This window comes from Phoxinus phoxinus, assembly GCF_949152265.1.
Source record: "Phoxinus phoxinus genome assembly, chromosome: 21".
NCBI classification, from domain to species: domain Eukaryota; kingdom Metazoa; phylum Chordata; class Actinopteri; order Cypriniformes; family Leuciscidae; genus Phoxinus; species Phoxinus phoxinus.
The window spans coordinates 31,837,233-31,861,027 of NC_136896.1; the positions used below are offsets into that span (position 1 = coordinate 31,837,233).

General features: G+C 42.1%; 1 long non-coding RNA gene across 1 annotated transcript in view; it reads right to left on the reverse strand.

Annotated features, from left to right (window-relative positions):
- Positions 1-919: 919 nt before the first annotated feature.
- The window catches only part of LOC306989235, a 52,043-nt gene continuing 29,167 nt past the window's right edge, over positions 920-23,795 (reverse strand). Inside the window, exon 3 of the long non-coding RNA XR_013795598.1 lies at positions 920-1,340. This is a non-coding gene — a long non-coding RNA (uncharacterized lncRNA). The remainder of the gene's footprint in view (positions 1,341-23,795) is intronic.

Here is a 23,795-nt window from a genome sequence, read left to right on the forward strand (position 1 = left end):
ATTTACTGTTTCATACACATTTACCGTGCCTGACACATTTACTGTTTCTTACACATTTACCGTACTTTTACACATTTACCGTACTTTACACATTTACCGTACTTTACACATTTACCGTTTCTGACATATTTACCGTTTCTAACACATTTACCGTGCCTGACACATTTACCATGCCGTACACATTTACCGTTTCTGACACATTTACGGTTTCTTACACATTTACTGTACTTTACACATTTACCGTACTTTACACATTTACCATACTTTACATATTTACCGTTTCTGACACATTTACCGTTTCTGACACATTTACCGTGCCTGACACATTACCGTGCCTGACACATTTACCGTGCCGTACAGATTTACTGTTTCTTACACATTTACCGTACTTTACACATTTACCGTTTCTGACATATTTACCGTTTCTGACACATGTACCATGTCTTATACAGCTGTCTCCTGCTAAACAGGTTTATCATCATGCATTGGTGGAACTCTGACTCATTTCATTAGCATAAATAGCAGTGGATTTCCACACAAGTTTCCCAGTTTGACTTCAAATGGTGTGCTTTTGCACTGTTCTGCTGGAATGCAGCACTACTCCATGATTTATCCTCAGAAAACAGCAAAGATTGAAATACATTCAACTCAATACATCAAACGCATGACGAGGAGTGTGCGGATGCAAAGAGACACTTTACTCACTCAATTGTAAAATACTCTCAGGTATTTTTCTTCAAGGTTAGATCATTTCAAATGAGCAAAATCCTCTTTAATCCCTGTGATAAAACTGGCCATGAACCGGACTTTAGGTCAGATCTACACAGTAACGACTCCAACAGAAGCAGAATAAACATCTCACACATATTCCACTAAAGCAGTTTGTAATGACTGGAAAGATACACTGGTGGTCAACAGTTTGGAATAATTAACATTTATTCCTGTGATCAAACCTGAGTTTTCAGCATCATTACTCCAGTCTTCAGTGTCACATGATGCTCAATGCTCAAGACACATTTATGATTATTATCAGTGTTGAAAACAGTTCAGATTTTTGATCCGTTATTCCAAACTTTTGGCCGGGAGTGTACACATGGTTATTGATTTCTAGTCATGATTACAGTAAAGCCATACAATGAAATGTGAGTAAGTAAGTCATACCTGAGGAGCTTTGAGGAAGACGGCATCGGCCTCAGGAGAACAGGACAGTCATGTCGATGTGAACTCAGATCCTTCTGGTCATCATTGTGTCGATGTAAATGTTGTGATTGCTCTGAAGAACAGGAGCTTGCTCATCATGTGTGAGAGGTTTCGGAGAACTTCACAGCAGACGTGTGCATCTGCGGAGATAATGAACACACATTAAAGATCTCGTTATACGCTTCAGTGACCCATATGTACGGGTAACGGCCTGCGTTACGGACACAACACAAACACATGGGCACAGCAGAAGAACACACTGTACATAAGTTTTGACGAAGCCTCACACGCTACAGATTAAATGCTGATCCACTACCAGATGTGTTCCCGCACTGACGGAGCTCTGGTGGATCGCGGTGTGGTTGGAAGAAGAACGGCAGCACCAGCCCAAACCCACGGGCAAACAGGACCGTTCCAAATGTGATTTCGGGAAAGTGCAGGCTTGATTTACCACTGATAATGCAGCGCTTGTGATGAATAAACCGTGGAATGAAACTCACGGATTGCGTCAGGGTTACGGCAGGCGTCACGCTAGCATATCTGCCGTTCATGAGCGCCTGCATTCCCAGATGGAGATACGGGGAACGGTCACCGTGGGCACGGAAGAGCTCGAGAACATGGCAGACGTCGTGCTCTGGGAACAGAAGACGGCCTGATGCGTTATTGGAGAGGCAGTCTCAATCTACAGTCTTATGGACAGACCCATACTATCATATTTCAGCATTAGCAATTATATTACTGTGGGTGAAAAACAGATCCATCAAGTTCCAATAATATTTTATCATTTTGTCATCCACACAAATATTTGATGTGTATTTTTTTTTCATTATAAAGAGCATTAATTTAAGGTGAAAATAATTACATTTCAATAAAATAAAATGAAATACATAAATTAAGTTTATTCTGAAATCATTACATGTTCATTGCATAAAATGAAATAAATGCATTAAAAAATATATTTTGATCATTGAAAAGAATAATAATAATATATAAATGACTGTTGGGCTATATCTTTGCAAGTAACCCCTTCAAAATTAAATTGTTCATGACTTATCAAGCTAAAGGTCCCCCCCCCCCCCCTCCACTGATGTACATTAAGTCTCGGGTCATCAACAGTTCTGCCTTCACTTCTCATCTCCAACATAGTTCATCACAGTAACGCATTAGAGCGTTCGGGACACAAACCACGTCCTAAAATAACTCCAGCATAACATTTCCTCTTCACTCTTACGGTTTTACTTTCAGCAATATTCATCTTCTCCAGTTCTCGATGAAGAATCGGGGGAACTGGAGACAAAACAATATTGTTACTTCAACGCGCAGGAATGTGTGGCAGAAGCTCAAAACGAGGAACCCTGGAGGATCCCGAGGCCACTGGAGACACACACACACACACACACACACACACACACACACACACACACACACACACACACACACACACACAAACACACGAGACTCGCACGACACACACACACACACACACACACACACACACACACACACACACACACACACACACACATACACACACACATACACATACACACACACACACACACAACACGCATGAGACTCGCACGACACACACACACACACACACACACACACACACACACACACACACACACACACACACACACACAAACACCCTGACCGCTTCACACGCTGACCGCTCCACACGCCCCCATACGTTGTTTTAACGAGTGTGTTGTGTTGGGAACGACTCGTCCACTCCTCCTGAACACAGACACACAATCACATCCCAACACAACAGCAGACGCTTCAACTCCAGCCAGTGATCATGGAGCATCACTGAAAAAAGCGCTCACCCCAGCTTAATGTAGTATGAACAAGCATTACTTAACAATCAACAACTGCACATATGATTATTAGTCTAGATTAATAAATACTGTAAAAAAGGTTAACCCCTGGTTAAGGCTTAAAGGGGACATATCATGAAACTCTGACTTTGTGTGTAAGTGTATAATCGGGTCCCAGTGCTTCTACTGACACAGACAACATGAAGAGTGAAACCCAGTAACTCTGTTCTGGTGAGTCTTTCTCTGCCCTTCTGACGTATGAAGAGGATCTTATTATAATATTACCGGCCCTTAATCTGCACGTTTATAATATTTAATCTGCACGTTTATAATATTACCGGCCCTTAATCTGCACGTTTATAATATTACCGGCCCTTAATCTGCACGTTTATAATATTTAATCTGCACGTTTATAATATTACCGGCCCTTAATCTGCACATTTATAATATTTAATCTGCACGATTATAACATTACCGGCCTATAATCTGCACGATTATAACATTACCGGCCTTTAATCTGCACGATTATAACATTACCGGCCCTTAATCTGCACGTTTATAACATTACCGGCCCTTAATCTGCACGTTTATAATATTACCGGCCCTTAATCTGCACGTTTATAATATTACCGGCCCTTAATCTGCACGTTTATAATATTTAATCTGCACGTTTATAATATTACCGGCCCTTAATCTGCACATTTATAATATTTAATCTGCACGATTATAACATTACCGGCCTTTAATCTGCACGATTATAACATTACCGGCCTTTAATCTGCACGTTTATAACATTACCGGCCCTTAATCTGCACATTTATAATATTTAATCTGCACGATTATAACATTACCGGCCTTTAATCTGCACGATTATAACATTACCGGCCCTTAATCTGCACGATTATAACATTACCGGCCTTTAATCTGCACGATTATAACATTACCGGCCCTTAATCTGCACGTTTATAACATTACCAGCCCTTAATCTGCACATTTATAATATTTAATCTGCACGTTTATAATATTACCGGCCCTTAATCTGCACATTTATAATATTTAATCTGCACGATTATAACATTACCGGCCTTTAATCTGCACGATTATAACATTACCGGCCCTTAATCTGCACGTTTATAACATTACCGGCCCTTAATCTGCACGTTTATAACATTACCAGCCCTTAATCTGCACGTTTATAACATTACCAGCCCTTAATCTGCACATTTATAATATTTAATCTGCACGTTTATAATATTACCGGCCCTTAATCTGCACGTTTATAATATTTAATCTGCACGTTTATAATATTACCGGCCCTTAATCTGCACATTTATAATATTTAATCTGCACGATTATAACATTACCGGCCTTTAATCTGCACGATTATAACATTACCGGCCCTTAATCTGCACGTTTATAACATTACCGGCCCTTAATCTGCACGATAATAACATTACCGGCCCTTAATCTGCACGTTTATAACATTATCGGCCCTTAATCTGCACGTTTATAACATTACCGGCCCTTAATCTGCACGATTATAACTTTACCGGCCCTTAATCTGCACGTTTATAACATTACCGGCCTTTAATCTGCACGATTATAACTTTACCGGCCCTTAATCTGCACGTTTATAACTTTACCGGCCCTTAATCTGCACGATTATAACTTTACCGGCCCTTAATCTGCACGTTTATAATATTACCGGCCCTTAATCTGCACATTTATAATATTTAATCTGCACGATTATAACATTACCGGCCTTTAATCTGCACGATTATAACTTTACCGGCCCTTAATCTGCACGATTATAACATTACCGGCCCTTAATCTGCACGATTATAACATTACCGGCCCTTAATCTGCATGGTTATAACATTACCGGCCCTTAATCTGCACGTTTATAACTTTACCGGCCCTTAATCTGCACGTTTATAACATTACCGGCCCTTAATCTGCACAATTATAACATTACCGGCCCTTAATCTGCACAATTATAACATTACCGGCCCTTAATCTGCACGATTATAATATTACCGGCCCTTAATCTGCACGACGAAGGAGCGTAATATGTCACCCTTAAACTAGTCCCAGACTAACATGCATGTTAGAGCTATTTGTTATGTCTCAAGATTCACACCAGTAATGTTTTTTTTGTCTAAGGCACGTTTATAAAAGCTGCTTAAATGCCATAATTGAACCAAAGCCCAATCCTGGTTTAATCTAAGCCCTGTCTGTGAAACCAGGCCTACGGGTTTCTTATTAGCAAACAGTTCAATACCTGCTGAAGGTCAATTTAAGTATCATCATATGGTCAATATGACAAGTAACGTCCCATGATCAAATACACTTACTGAAATGATCAGAATATCTAGCTTTGGGAATCACTTCTAACTTCTATAAATGGAAGTAATGCACTCGTGGTGATACTTCACCCCCTGACGATTGAAGCCAACTGATTTCACATTTATCCAGAAACTTTGGGGAGAAATTACAGCCGAAATGAATCTGACATCATTGCACATTTACGGAGCATGAATCAACTCTAAAACAGCAGACGGCATGAAGCGCATTTGTCTGAAGCCCATGACCAGCTAGTGTTGAGTGCATATCTACTTGAAGAAGACAAAACTGGCCAGAGTTCATGAGTTACAGCGACGGCTCGGCAACGTGCTTAAAGTTACCAGGACACGAACACTATTGATCTTTAGTTTCAGCGATTGTATTATTACAGATATGATAACTGAAGTACTGTAGTTAACCCAGAGTTAGTTTCTCTAATTACCTGACAGTTAGTACATCAGTGTAGTTCTTTAATCAGAACTTTTACACATTAAACTCTCAGCCTCCACTTCACTAGTGTGTGTCCTACACTGTCCAATCCACAGAATAGACGAATTTAATAAAAGCTACTGATAATTCATCATTTAACTATCTCTGTATTTTGACAAACATGTATCCCGATAATCTCTCTAAATATCTGTCATAATCACCAGTGTAATCTTAAAGCAAATATCACAATCCATGCGGTTTCCTTTCTGAAATCAAACTGAGAAATACCCGGAGCAGTGTCTCATGCTTATGCAACAGGTCTATGATTATATATCTCTAATATTAATTTTGATGTATTTTTAAGCTTGGAAAGGGCAACAGATTGGACAACGCAATGCTGAAAACAAAAGGAAGGTAATATTGTAGGTATTTGTTTGATTGTGTAATCTCTTACACAATATCTTCTGGAGAACAGAAGTTAAGAGCAGACATCGATTACAGCAACTCCCTAAAGACGTGTAGTGATGCAGGGTTTGGAAGGCAATCGTTTGGACTAAACTGGACGTGTGGAGCATCAACTGGGAATCGGCAGAAACTACACAAATAACCGGCTTATGTCATCACATACTTCATACATCACAGCAGCGGAGAGGAAAAACACCAATTAACCGAATGGAACAACCTTATCATTTTAAAATGCAGCTTATTTTTAGGAAAAGTGACATAAACAAAGCGCTCGCGAAGGCCAGGAATAGAAGGGCTATTTCTGCCGGGTTTCTCTTGGATGGATGTCATCGTGATGCCGAGCACGCCAGGAGAACGGTTGTTTTCCGCACAAGAGTTACGGCTCTTCTACTCACATTGCTGTTTCATGACTCACCAGACGCACATTAAACACCGCAGTCTCGGGCCGATACTGTGATCAATGTGTGATTGAACCGGATCTGATCGATCACGATACGCAAGTTCCTTCTAAATCTGTCAACACAAATACTGTATAAAAGTGCATTTCCACAGCAGACATTTCTGTTTTCTTTCATTTCAAGACAAAGACGATGAAAAATGCATGAAGATCATAAGAATGTGCATATTGCCACGACACTTGTGCTATTGTTCGTATACTCAAACAAACAGTAGGGATGATTGACGGCTCTGTTTGGACAGGTACATGGACTCATCCTTATATTTCCATCCGCTAGCTTATGACTGACGATTTATGATCAAGTTTTGTGTTTCTAGTCGGCTTAACTCAACCTGGCAATTACTGAGATTGACAAGGTATCCCGTTTCACCGGCTTCACCTTTGCAATAAAAACGTACAGTAACAAAATCCTCTTGATTATTTAGTCTGACACATATGAGAAATATTGACACTGTATCTCATAATACCACAAATTTCACAAAGTGTAAAGCCAAAAAATGTGAACTAAATGAAAGTCTGAAAGACAAAGTCTACCAGTTAAATGAAAAGCATCTGTGACGACAGAACGAGTGTCCGCATAACGATATAACATCACAGATATCAGTGATTAATAACCGTGTCCATGATAAGAAGAACATTTCTAGAAAGAAATTAATATGAACTAAGATTAAGTAATGCTGTAGAAGTATTGTTCATGTTGACTAATGTAGTTAACTAATGAACCGTATTGTAAAGTGTTCCCACTTTTTCTATTTCTATCATTATATCATGAATTTATTGTCATTAATTGACACTCAAATATATTTAATCATTAGAACTGTAAGGCTTCGATAAGTCTAGTTTAGGTCACATATTTCTAATCAATCTCTTATGATGTTTGATATTTCTGTGTATTTCAATGCAAGGGACCCGCGGTGTGTAGAAATGCTTAATTCTAAGGTAATAAACATAACGGTTCATTAAGTAAGGTCTTTATACACCACTGAAAACATAGTTGTGTATATTATATTGCATTTCTGTCAACAGATCCTCCTAAATATTCCACAATGCACATTTGAGACACATATTTGTAAGCAGCTCTTATGATGTCTGACAGCAGAAGAGACTGATGTCTTCAGTGATGTCATGTTTCTCGAAGGCAAACGGGCCACGAAGCAAAGACTTGAAAGAAAACGTGAATCAGAAACACATTGTACCTGACGGGGCGTTTCTGGAGGAGGATCTCGAGAGCCACCGACCGCAGCCGACAAAGCGGAGCAATTTGCCAAGCTACATAAAAGAGAGATCCGCAGCGTTCCTGAAGCGAGCGTCCGCCGTTTGGTTTTAATTATGGGATCAGCCCTGAAGATACGCTCCTTCTGAACACTTCAACTTCTATAAACAACCAGTCTTCTTGTTCCTGAGCTGACGGCTTTAAGGCATCGGCCTCGCCAAGAACGCCACACATTCCTGCAGATACGCTTCTGAGTAACAATCTCTATTTAATATATTCATTTACATCACACAGCAAATATGCCCAAAGTCAAGAGACATCTAAACACTAAACTCTAAGATCTGTTCATTAACACTCCAGCAAACTTAATGTATTAGATTAGTAAATGTTTAATTAATATGAACTAAGTTTTATAAATGCTGTAGAAGTATTGTTCATGCTTACTTCATGTTAACTAATGAACCTTATTGTAAAGTGTTACCAATAAAACACTCATTAGAATATAATGATGCAAAAAAAAAAAAAACTTTTCTCCCAATGGCAGTGATTATCTTAAATCGTACAGTGTTTTAAGCTAAACAATAGCCTAGAACGGCTGGCAATATTATTATTATCTTTTTTCTTTACTTTCAGTGTTTAATTCTGTATTTGTGCTGTTGATGTTTGATGTGTTTTTAAGCAGTAAGCTAATGTGAATGTATGTCGCAGTGTCAAAGATAAATCTCCGCTCTGTGAAAACAGACTGGACAATAAAGTTCAACAACAAACAATCACACATCTATTAATCACAGAGCCGACAGGCCTGATAATAACATAAACACAGAGCTGAACACTGCAAATAATTATGTGTTTCTGTCTTGTTTTCCAGCACAACCATCTAAACATTCTTTAATCAAGATACATTTACTGGAGAAGCAGTTACTTAAAAAATAATGAAGCTGAAAACAAGAACAAATATCTGCCAGTGGGGCCAGAAAAATAAAGTTAATCCAGAGGGAAAACAGGATTATTTTTCTGACCCCAATGGCAGATATTTGTTCTTGTTTTCAGCTTCAAATTTGCGTTTATTTTAAGTATAAAATCACTTCATTTGAATTATTTTGATCAGAAAACAAGACTTAATATCTGGTTATTTTACTTATACTCACACTAGTCTTCATCTGGAGGATCACTCACACTAGTCTTCATCGGGAGGATCACTCACACTAGTCTTCATCTGGAGGATCACTCACACTAGTCTTCATCTGGAGGATCACTCACACTAGTCTTCATCGGGAGGATCACTCACACTAGTCTTCATCTGGAGGATCACTCACACTAGTCTTCATCGGGAGGATCACTCACACTAGTCTTCATCTGGAGGATCACTCACACTAGTCTTCATCTGGAGGATCACTCACACTAGTCTTCATCTGGAGGATCACTCACACTAGTCTTCATCTGGAGGATCACTCACACTAGTCTTCATCACTCACACTAGTCTTCATCTGGAGGATCACTCACACTAGTCTTCATCACTCACACTAGTCTTCATCTGGAGGATCACTCACACTAGTCTTTATCGGGAGGATCACTCACACTAGTCTTCATCTGGAGGATCACTCACACTAGTCTTCATCTGGAGGATCACTCACACTAGTCTTCATCTGGAGGATCACTCACACTAGTCTTCATCGGGAGGATCACTCACACTAGTCTTCATCGGGAGGATCACTCACACTAGTCTTCATCTGGAGGATCACTCACACTAGTCTTCATCTGGAGGATCACTCACACTAGTCTTCATCTGGAGGATCACTCACACTAGTCTTCATCTGGAGGATCACTCACACTAGTCTTCATCTGGAGGATCACTCACACTAGTCTTCATCTGGAGGATCACTCACACTAGTCTTCATCTGGAGGATCACTCACACTAGTCTTCATCTGGAGGATCACTCACACTAGTCTTCATCTGGAGGATCACTCACACTAGTCTTCATCGGGAGGATCACTCACACTAGTCTTCATCGGGAGGATCACTCACACTAGTCTTCATCTGGAGGATCACTCACACTAGTCTTCATCGGGAGGATCACTCACACTAGTCTTCATCTGGAGGATCACTCACGCTAGTCTTCATCTGGAGGATCACTCACACTAGTCTTCATCTGGAGGATCACTCACACTAGTCTTCATCTGGAGGATCACTCACACTAGTCTTCATCTGGAGGATCACTCACACTAGTCTTCATCTGGAGGATCACTCACGCTAGTCTTCATCTGGAGGATCACTCACACTAGTCTTCATCTGGAGGATCACTCACACTAGTCTTCATCTGGAGGATCACTCACACTAGTCTTCATCTGGAGGATCACTCACACTAGTCTTCATCTGGAGGATCACTCACACTAGTCTTCATCTGGAGGATCACTCACACTAGTCTTCATCTGGAGGATCACTCACACTAGTCTTCATCGGGAGGATCACTCACACTAGTCTTCATCGGGAGGATCACTCACACTAGTCTTCATCTGGAGGATCACTCACACTAGTCTTCATCGGGAGGATCACTCACACTAGTCTTCATCTGGAGGATCACTCACGCTAGTCTTCATCTGGAGGATCACTCACACTAGTCTTCATCTGGAGGATCACTCACACTAGTCTTCATCTGGAGGATCACTCACACTAGTCTTCATCTGGAGGATCACTCACACTAGTCTTCATCTGGAGGATCACTCACACTAGTCTTCATCTGGAGGATCACTCACACTAGTCTTCATCTGGAGGATCACTCACACTAGTCTTCATCTGGAGGATCACTCACGCTAGTCTTCATCGGGAGGATCACTCACACTAGTCTTCATCTGGAGGATCACTCACACTAGTCTTCATCGGGAGGATCACTCACACTAGTCTTCATCGGGAGGATCACTCACACTAGTCTTCATCTGGAGGATCACTCACACTAGTCTTCATCTGGAGGATCACTCACGCTAGTCTTCATCTGGAGGATCACTCACACTAGTCTTCATCTGGAGGATCACTCACACTAGTCTTCATCTGGAGGATCACTCACACTAGTCTTCATCTGGAGGATCACTCACGCTAGTCTTCATCTGGAGGATCACTCACACTAGTCTTCATCTGGAGGATCACTCACACTAGTCTTCATCTGGAGGATCACTCACGCTAGTCTTCATCTGGAGGATCACTCACACTAGTCTTCATCTGGAGGATCACTCACACTAGTCTTCATCGGGAGGATCACTCACACTAGTCTTCATCTGGAGGATCACTCACACTAGTCTTCATCTGGAGGATCACTCACGCTAGTCTTCATCTGGAGGATCACTCACACTAGTCTTCATCTGGAGGATCACTCACACTAGTCTTCATCGGGAGGATCACTCACACTAGTCTTCATCTGGAGGATCACTCACGCTAGTCTTCATCTGGAGGATCACTCACACTAGTCTTCATCTGGAGGATCACTCACACTAGTCTTCATCTGGAGGATCACTCACACTAGTCTTCATCTGGAGGATCACTCACACTAGTCTTCATCTGGAGGATCACTCACGCTAGTCTTCATCTGGAGGATCACTCACACTAGTCTTCATCTGGAGGATCACTCACACTAGTCTTCATCTGGAGGATCACTCACACTAGTCTTCATCTGGAGGATCACTCACACTAGTCTTCATCTGGAGGATCACTCACACTAGTCTTCATCTGGAGGATCACTCACACTAGTCTTCATCTGGAGGATCACTCACACTAGTCTTCATCTGGAGGATCACTCACACTAGTCTTCATCGGGAGGATCACTCACACTAGTCTTCATCGGGAGGATCACTCACACTAGTCTTCATCTGGAGGATCACTCACACTAGTCTTCATCGGGAGGATCACTCACACTAGTCTTCATCTGGAGGATCACTCACGCTAGTCTTCATCTGGAGGATCACTCACACTAGTCTTCATCTGGAGGATCACTCACACTAGTCTTCATCTGGAGGATCACTCACACTAGTCTTCATCTGGAGGATCACTCACACTAGTCTTCATCTGGAGGATCACTCACACTAGTCTTCATCTGGAGGATCACTCACACTAGTCTTCATCTGGAGGATCACTCACACTAGTCTTCATCTGGAGGATCACTCACGCTAGTCTTCATCGGGAGGATCACTCACACTAGTCTTCATCTGGAGGATCACTCACACTAGTCTTCATCGGGAGGATCACTCACACTAGTCTTCATCGGGAGGATCACTCACACTAGTCTTCATCTGGAGGATCACTCACACTAGTCTTCATCTGGAGGATCACTCACGCTAGTCTTCATCTGGAGGATCACTCACACTAGTCTTCATCACTCACACTAGTCTTCATCTGGAGGATCACTCACACTAGTCTTCATCGGGAGGATCACTCACACTAGTCTTCATCGGGAGGATCACTCACACTAGTCTTCATCTGGAGGATCACTCACAGTAGTCTTCATCGGGAGGATCACTCACACTAGTCTTCATCTGGAGGATCACTCACACTAGTCTTCATCTGGAGGATCACTCACACTAGTCTTCATCGGGAGGATCACTCACACTAGTCTTCATCTGGAGGATCACTCACACTAGTCTTCATCTGGAGGATCACTCACACTAGTCTTCATCTGGAGGATCACTCACACTAGTCTTCATCTGGAGGATCACTCACACTAGTCTTCATCTGGAGGATCACTCACACTAGTCTTCATCTGGAGGATCACTCACACTAGTCTTCATCTGGAGGATCACTCACACTAGTCTTCATCTGGAGGATCACTCACACTAGTCTTCATCAGGAGGATCACTCACACTAGTCTTCATCGGGAGGATCACTCACACTAGTCTTCATCTGGAGGATCACTCATACTAGTCTTCATCGGGAGGATCACTCACACTAGTCTTCATCGGGAGGATCACTCACACTAGTCTTCATCTGGAGGATCACTCACACTAGTCTTCATCGGGAGGATCACTCACACTAGTCTTCATCTGGAGGATCACTCACACTAGTCTTCATCTGGAGGATCACTCACACTAGTCTTCATCTGGAGGATCACTCACACTAGTCTTCATCACTCACACTAGTCTTCATCTGGAGGATCACTCACACTAGTCTTCATCTGGAGGATCACTCACACTAGTCTTCATCTGGAGGATCACTCACACTAGTCTTCATCGGGAGGATCACTCACACTAGTCTTCATCTGGAGGATCACTCACACTAGTCTTCATCGGGAGGATCACTCACACTAGTCTTCATCGGGAGGATCACTCACACTAGTCTTCATCTGGAGGATCACTCACACTAGTCTTCATCTGGAGGATCACTCACACTAGTCTTCATCACTCACACTAGTCTTCATCTGGAGGATCACTCACACTAGTCTTCATCTGGAGGATCACTCACACTAGTCTTCATCGGGAGGATCACTCACACTAGTCTTCATCGGGAGGATCACTCACACTAGTCTTCATCTGGAGGATCACTCACACTAGTCTTCATCTGGAGGATCACTCACACTAGTCTTCATCTGGAGGATCACTCACACTAGTCTTCATCTGGAGGATCACTCACACTAGTCTTCATCTGGAGGATCACTCACACTAGTCTTCATCGGGAGGATCACTCACACTAGTCTTCATCGGGAGGATCACTCACACTAGTCTTCATCTGGAGGATCACTCACGCTAGTCTTCATCTGGAGGATCACTCACGCTAGTCTTCATCTGGAGGATCACTCACGCTAGTCTTCATCTGGAGGATCACTCACGCTAGTCTTCATCTGGAGGATCACTCACACTAGTCTTCATCTGGAGGATCACTCACGCTAGTCTTCATCGGGAGGATCACTCACACTAGTCTTCATCTGGAGGATCACTCACACTAGTCTTCATCTGGAGGATCACTCACACTAGTCTTCATCGGGAGGATCACTCACACTAGTCTTCATCGGGAGGATCACTCACACTAGTCTTCATCTGGAGGATCACTCACACTAGTCTTCATCTGGAGGATCACTCACGCTAGTCTTCATCGGGAGGATCACTCACACTAGTCTTCATCTGGAGGATCACTCACACTAGTCTTCATCAGGAGGATCACTCACACTAGTCTTCATCGGGAGGATCACTCACACTAGTCTTCATCACTCACACTAGTCTTCATCTGGAGGATCACTCACACTAGTCTTCATCTGGAGGATCACTCACGCTAGTCTTCATCGGGAGGATCACTCACACTAGTCTTCATCTGGAGGATCACTCACACTAGTCTTCATCAGGAGGATCACTCACACTAGTCTTCATCGGGAGGATCACTCACACTAGTCTTCATCACTCACACTAGTCTTCATCAGGAGGATCACTCACACTAGTCTTCATCTGGAGGATCACTCACACTAGTCTTCATCACTCACACTAGTCTTCATCGGGAGGATCACTCACACTAGTCTTCATCGGGAGGATCACTCACACTAGTCTTCATCGGGAGGATCACTCACACTAGTCTTCATCGGGAGGATCACTCACACTAGTCTTCATCACTCACACTAGTCTTCATCGGGAGGATCACTCACACTAGTCTTCATCTGGAGGATCACTCACACTAGTCTTCATCACTCACACTAGTCTTCATCTGGAGGATCACTCACACTAGTCTTCATCACTCACACTAGTCTTCATCTGGAGGATCACTCACACTAGTCTTCATCACTCACACTAGTCTTCATCTGGAGGATCACTCACACTAGTCTTCATCGGGAGGATCACTCACACTAGTCTTCATCTGGAGGATCACTCACACTAGTCTTCATCTGGAGGATCACTCACACTAGTCTTCATCGGGAGGATCACTCACACTAGTCTTTATCGGGAGGATCACTCACACTAGTCTTCATCGGGAGGATCACTCACACTAGTCTTCATCGGGAGGATCACTCACACTAGTCTTCATCGGGAGGATCACTCACACTAGTCTTCATCTGGAGGATCACTCACACTAGTCTTCATCGGGAGGATCACTCACACTAGTCTTCATCGGGAGGATCACTCACACTAGTCTTCATCGGGAGGATCACTCACACTAGTCTTCATCACTCACACTAGTCTTCATCTGGAGGATCACTCACACTAGTCTTCATCGGGAGGATCACTCACACTAGTCTTCATCGGGAGGATCACTCACACTAGTCTTCATCACTCACACTAGTCTTCATCTGGAGGATCACTCACACTAGTCTTCATCGGGAGGATCACTCACACTAGTCTTCATCGGGAGGATCACAGGGATCCTGTAGTTCGACTCGAGCGTAAACGCTTCTCTCCTCCCCGTTACTCTGTGCCGTCACTCCTCTGCTGCGCTTCACACAAGCAAACACTCATTTTGGAAATATTTTGGAAGTATTCTTGCTGAACTTTGGTGAGTCACTGGACTGAAGATGAGAGATTAAAACTTCCCATGTGAAATATTCACTGGTAGATCTCCGATGGGAGACGAGCTTTCTGAGATTTATTACCTCTCACACATCAGTCAGTTCTGATGTATAGTTGCTGTTTTGCTTGTTTACCTTTCTATGGGATTATAAGATACATTTACTTTATAGATAGTTTGTGTTTTCTTCAACGAAGTGGCAGTTTTGTCCCTGTGGACAAAATACTTGTTTTCATACCGTCACGCTTATTTATTATGTCTACTAAGAATGTCCAACAGAACAAACTTCATGACAGGAGAACTCTGGCATTATTTTAATGAATATTTTCACTACTGTGTCATTTCCACCACATCTCAAATGATGTATTGTGTCTAATAGCATTCTGGAAGGGAAATGATGGTGATGAAAATTACATTTTGAAAATTTTTGGGGAAATATTGGCTGACAACCTTTTCTCTCTAAGGCTCATTTTCTTGGCAAGAATTTTATCTAAATACATAGAAAATATTAAATATTTTCACACAATACTACAGCTTGATTGGAGGTTGTAATTACAGCTCACATGACACACAGAAAAATATTCTGCTCACAAATGATATTTACATAGACGTAGTGCTGTGTGATTAATCGAAATTGAGTTTAGATGAAATTACGATAATGGAAATAAAACGATCATCGTGGCCCGTTCCGTTCACTCCTCAAAAACACAAACTTAACGAGCAAATCGGTATAATCATCTAACGTGACTTTCTTAAAATGGGACGTTCTTGATATTAAAAAGAGTTATTAAAAGCGTGAAAGAAACTTGTGCTGTTCCTCAGGCGCTCTGACACTAGCAAAGTGAACTTGAGCTTCAGCTACGCGCCTAAACGCTCAAATACACAGTAAAATGTGTCACAATATCGAGCTTGGCAAGTATTTGCGTAAACTCAGTCGGTTATGTCTCAGGTGAACGTAAACATTTGGCAGAAAAAAGATGTGTATCAGTATATTGGGTCCGTGCAGCTCTTAAAGTGACAGCAGCCTAATATTCCTGCTGCCATCTGAGAACTTAAAATGAATCAAACAACAAAAGAAAATCACTTCTAGATTATCAAACCAAGTGGCATCTGCAACGTTTTCTCTAAACTTTACTTTACTGAATCATGTTTTCTGAATCACTTTCACCATTGTCTTGGTTACTTATCCAATATAAATGCAGATTGTTTTGATATTGAGTCACCAAACACAAACACAGGACAGTTTTTGGGGTGTCTCCCGTGTCCCGGCTGTTTTGGGCACTGTCTGTCCTTTATATGTGTTCTGACTGATAGTAGGGAGGGCCCAAAAAATAGGCCTTTGACTTCAAGTCATGATGCAAAGGTCGCCTTTGGTATGGAAGTACCTTAGGGTCATACTAATAAATGTATCCTAAGACAAGTGAGATCACACTTTGTATCAGAAATAAACAGTTTTTTTGAGAGCAGCCTACAGAGGTGTGTGTTCACTGTAATAAAGAGGAAATTAAAATCTACATGTAGGTCGAGAGCTCTGTGAAGCTGAGAATATCTGACAGACTGTTTGCTATTACAAGCTTTAGAAAAATCACAACCGAGCGTTAATGACTTCAGGTCTGTCTGGACTGACAGGAGGTTGAGACCGCTTCCATATTGGAATTTATGAATATATATATATATATAGTAGTGAGATTAAAATTATTTTCACTCACTCACTCACACACACACGCACACACGCACACACGCACACACTCACACACGCACACACTCACACTAACTCACACTAGCTCACTCACTCACACTCACACACACACTCACACACACACACACACACACACACACACACTAACTCACACTAACTCACTCACACACACACACACACACACACACACACACACACACACACACTCACACACACACACACACACACTAACTCACTCACACTCACACTCACACACACACTCACACACACACACACACTAACTCACACTAACTCACTCACACACACACACACACACACACACACACACACACACACACACACACACACACACTCACACACTCACACTCACACACACACACACACACACACACACACACACTAACTCACTCACACTCACACACACACTCACACACACTAACTCACTCACACACACACACACACACACACACACACACACACACACACACACACACACACTAACTCACTCACACTCACACACACACTCACACACACTAACTCACTCACACACACACACACACACACACACACACACACACACACACACACACACACACACACACTAACTCACTCACACTCACACACACACACACTAACTCACACTAACTCACTCACACACACACACACTCACACACACACACACACACACACACACACACACTCACACACACACACACACACACACACACACACACTCACACACACTCACACACACTAACTCACACTAACTCACTCACACACACACACACACACACACACACACACACACACACACACACACACACACACACACACACACACACACACACACACACACACACACACAGAGTAAGACAGACTGCAGCTGTAAAACATGATGACAATGACATCACAGTCTAAGTTTAGAGAGAGTTCTCAGGTCATGTTCTATATTTGGACTCCAGACCAGCCATGATGTCAGGATCCTGCAGGTTTGAATGAGTATTGAAGAGTTTAATGTCATCCAACAGCAACAGAGACTGCAGTGGAGTTTCACGCTCGCATTACAGCCCGACACACACTCCTGATAATAGAGTCCCAGTGCGACACACACCTCCTCATGTGCGGTTCCCTCCTCCGCCCGTCAGCGATCACACACACACTCTCGGGAGCTAACAGTCTTTTCAACTCAACCAACCAAACATCTCCCAAGATGCTTTAAACAAAACACTAATGTCATTCATATAGGCCATTCATAATGAGTGGATAAAAAAAGTAATTTTAAGTGTAATGTAAATGTTCCGTCAAATAACGATGCTTATTTTAGCTTACTGCATCTTATATACAATAGTGACCTTGCAATTTGGACAATTACATGACTTCTGTTTGCGAGTGCCAAGTAAAGTTATGTTGTTTAGCTTACTGAAACATTTGAAACCCCTTTTGAAATGTATATATACTTATATACAGAATTAATATGTATTTTTATAACCACAAACCTTGTTTAGACATGCTTTACGGGGTTTAATTAGGCAACGGACCCCCTCAAAACAAGACACACACACACACACACACACACACACACACACACACACACACACACGTCTGAAATATAAACACTTATAATATGCTAGACATAGTGAATCAGGGTAAGACGAACAAGAGTTATGCATCAACTCATTCAAATAAAAAAAAGTTACATAGTGCACCTTTAAATGGGACTTTTTTAAATGCCAGACTAAACGCTAAACATCGCAAAGCACCATTACTGACTACACACATTGGTGTAATAATAATAAAAAGGTTAGCAATAGTTAAGTGCAAAATGGTTGCATCAATTCAATATATATGGAGACTTGTTCTGCCCAGGAGGAAAGGTAACGGTGACTTTCATCTCATGATTTTGACTTTTTTTTCAAACTTTAAATTCAGACTTTATAACTTGCACTTCAACATTGTGAGATAAATACCTTTTTTAATTTTCATAAAATACTTGCTCGGTAAAAAATAGCAAATAAAGAATAACGGTAAGAGCATCATCTCACATAACCAGCACATTTCATATTTGCCATGATGACAGTAAACCTGAAGACAAGCCGGTCTCAGTGTCACTGCAGTGTTGTGTTGAATTATGGGTACTAGCATGCGGTGTGCGCTAGCCCTCGAGGACAGGCCGGCACGATCCCGATACTCAATGACCCGTGCATCACATCAGAACTACATCAACCTCTCCTCAGCGCCGGGAACAGAGCACGGGGATCACGACGGCACACAACTGTTGATTCAGTAAATCACAGAATGTCCTGAGGTCTTGGATGGCTTAAGATATTAAATTATGCAATTTCTGATGAATGTCAGATGAATTTCTCAATACACTGTTTGATATGCCAGTGATCTTGGCTAATCCTGAGGCAAACGCGTTCCTCAAATACTCTGTCCTGTGTTCTGAAGCGCGCTGATTAGACACGCTGCGATACGCTAACACATTAGCAATGTTTCAATTGCAGACGACAGATCCTATTTAAAAAAGCCATAGTTAACAAACCATAACTATAAGGATTGGACAGAAAATAGGTTTACATCCATTCTTAAATTCAATCTAAGCTCTGTAAAGTTTCAAAGATCTCATCAAAGTTTGTGTCTCCTGAAAGAAAGAAGTGATTCTGAACTGAAACGAGTCGTCAGTAATTCAGTCTCACACACACATAGGTGTGTAACTAATTAGCATAATGCCGCCTCTGGTCTTGATTGGCTGATCAGCGTCTCTTAGCTCCGCCCTCAAACACTGTAGTGTATCTGAGACTGGAAGAGTTTGGTTCGTGTTGTTCATGTGGAGAAGAACAAAGCAAATCCACTGTGATGAGATTTATACGGTAAAACTCACGCCATCGTCACTGTTCGTATCACTGTGATCAAGAGCTGAGATTCAGATATGATAATGAGCGTTTGCTTTCTGACCAATTACAGCAGAGCAGCTCTCAGAGAGGCGGAGGTTAGAGAGACTGAATTGGTTTCTGACCAATCAGAGCAGAGCAGCTCTCAGAGAGGCGGGGTTTAGAGAAACTAAATTGGTTTCTGACCAATCAGAGCAGAGCAGGTCTCATAGAGGCGGGGTTTAGAGAGACTGAATTGGTTTCTGACCAATCACAGCAGAGCAGCTCTCAGAGAGGCGGGGTTTAGAGAGACTGAATTGGTTTCTGACCAATCAGAGCAGAGCAGCTCTCAGAGAGGCGGGGTTTAGAGAGACTGAATTGGTTTCTGACCAATCAGAGCAGAGCAGCTCTCAAAGAGGCGGGGTTTAGAGAGACTGAATTGGTTTCTGACCAATCACAGCAGAGCAGCTCTCAGAGAGGCGGGGTTCAGAGAGACTGAATTGGTTTCTGACCAATCACAGCAGAGCAGCTCTCAGAGAGGCGGGGTTTAGAGAGACTGAATCTCCGATGGAAGCGTTTCAGACACTGAGAGAAAAGAGCTGACGCTGCAGTGGAGATTATGAGGAAATCAGTGTTTTTGAGCTTGAATGCATGCGGACCTGTTAGAGGAGACTCTAAAACAGCATTAGGAACATTAAAATAGCATCAGAGGCGGTTTAAATGTCCGATTACCAGGTGCCTTTTTGTTAAATACTCAGTAATCAGTACAAACGTTTGTAACAATAAGAGGCGAGTGAGGCTTAATCATATCAATCTACTTATAATAATACTTTTCAGTATATTTGTACAATCACTGGCTAAACAAGCACCAGTTAATCAATGTAATAAATGAGGCTCGCTGCACATTTTAAACACATGCAATGTGATCCTTTCCATTTGTCTGAACATCATCCGTTAGGATAACGAGACGCAAGAAACAGTTTTTCAAGCACACAGTTTTTCATAACATTAACAAGCCATGCGTGATTGACTTTACGGTCAGAGCTGTGTGTGTGTGTGTGTGTGTGTGTGTGTGTGTGTGTGTGTGTCGTACAGCAGACGTTCTCCTTCAGTGTTCTGCGGTGTCTAAACATCATGTATCTGTGACTTTAGTATGTCAACAGATCGTGACGTGTGTCCCCGGCCGGCCAGCGTCAGCACAGCGCCGCTCTGCAGGAACACACACACGGCCAGAGGCGCTCGGTCTCCTCACAGCCACACTGACAGGCCACGCAGACAACACAAGAATAATAATAGATGGCATTCCTGCAGCGCTCGGCCTGACGACACGAGATCTGGCCGACGCTCGCTGGAGAATAAGCAGCGTTTACATTCCTTTCGCTCGGCATTTGGAGAAATGTTATAAATCTGGCAGGAACACAACAGATCGACAAGCGTTCGGCGGATTACATGCACACGTCTCTGCTTTGGGAACGGGATCATAACTGGCAAAACGACTGATGATGATGATGATGATGTCATTGGTGAAACTAGGCCTATGTCTATTTTGAAATCACCAAAAATGAACGTTCTGTCATCATTTGCTCACTCAAACCTGTAGGACTTTCTTTAGAACACAATATCTTATGAACAAAAGCAGAAAATCATAATTTATGTTCCACGTACAGCATTGGAATGAAACGAGGGAGAGTAAATAATAAATTAACTACTCCATTAACTGTCAAAGAAAACCATAGTTTGGGTTCAAAAGACATTTCATAATCAGTAATATAATTGATTCGACTGCACTGACATTATCAGATGAGAACAAAACTTGAAGTGAACTGATCTGAATAATGACAATATTGCCTTTTAGAGCGTGGAATGTGAGTTTGTGTCGTATTTGATGAAGTTTGCATTATTGATTGTGTTATTTTCCGGCTTTGGAATGATCACACTGTGTAAAGCGCTGAAGAAATGAAGCTGATGTTGCAGCGGCGCGTCTCCCGAGGAAGCGTGATAGAAGTGATCCATCAACACGGACAAACTATAAACATGCGAATGACACGTGGCAATATAAAACTGAGATTTCAAATAAACAACACGCGGCCTGTTTACACACACCATCTCAACAATAGAGCAGCGATCAGTCAAACTCATAACTCACAGGCCCGGGAGTTTAAATAAACACTGTGCTTCAGCACACACACACACACACACACACACACACACACACACACACACACACACACTCACACTCACACTCACACTCACACTCACACTCTCACACACACTCACACTCACACACACACACACACACACACACACACACACACACTCACACACACACACACACACACACACACACACACACACACACACACACACACACACACACACACACACACACACATTTGTTCAATCATAATGCAACTCTATGAGTAAATTGTACACATTTGCAGTGGTCAAAACCCTAGTGTGGTTAACTTTGTATAAAGTTGATACTTATTGCATTTAAAGAGGAATGTCTGAATAATAATTAATGTTTAAAACTAGAAATGTATCTTGTTTCCGCCTATCAGAAGAATTGCATAAAGCATCCCTTTCTGGCAGCCAAAACCCACTGAATGGTCAAGTTGAGGCACATTAACTTGCTCTCAAGAGTCTATAAGAATCTATATTTGAATCAGTTTAAAGTGTGTATGTCAGGTTAAATTTGTAATTATGATTAACACAAAATAGTGAGGGGAAATACACATTTGACAAGTTGATGTATTGTTTTGTATGTTTTTCGATACCTAAAGGCAGAATATAAGATGAAAAAGTTCGTTATTTTCAGTCCTCCCTTAAAACTGCTCCTCCTTCCAAACGAATCGCCTGACGTCATATGAGGGAGACGTCTCCCCCGCTCGCTGAGCTGTGTGATAACTGTACGAGTGATAGAGCGAGAGAATTAGTGATTAGGACATTTATTTAAGTTAGGTCGTTAGTATACGCAGGCGTATTTTCACGATGGTGAATTACTGCGTTTGTGCTGTGTGCAAAAACACAGTTAAAACCGGTCACAGAGCCCACTGTGTTCCGTGCCTGGGTCAACTTTGTTCGGACCAAACGCTCCGACTTCAGTTCTGCTTCCGTATCCAAGACTTCGGTCATTTGCAGCGCCCATTTCACTGAGAAGGACTACGCGGTTGGAGATCTCATGAGTTACAAAATGGGATTTAAAACCCGAGTGAGACTGGCAGCTGATGCGGTACCTACGGTGTATGCTACTGTAGTAGAAGCAGTCGATCGCGCCCGCGCCTCTCTCTCTCTCCCACACACACACACACACACACACACACACACACACACACACACACACACACACACACACACACACACACACACACACACACACACACACACACACACACACACACACACACACACACACACACACATTCCAGCATTGCAATCTTAACATCGATCGCAGCCTGTTCATTATAGCCGGAGCTTCAGAGCTAAGGCGGAGCTACAGATTAGTAGGGGTGGTTTATCTGTCTGATTTCCCGATTCGATTCGATTACGATTATTGAAGTCCCGATTCGATTACAGTCGATTTTCGATTATTAACGATTCTCGATTTTCCATTTCACAACAGTAAATTCACTACAGTAAAAATCACAACAATAACAAATTATAACAAACTTCAACATATTCTGAATCTCTATTAACATAAAATACGGATGTCCACGCATCACATGTTACAGCTATCCTACCCGCTTTCTTCAGTGATTCCATGACTTCGGTTTTGGTCTTGTTGTAGAGTGTGGGGATCGCTGTGTCTGTAAAATATCTCCGAGATGGGAC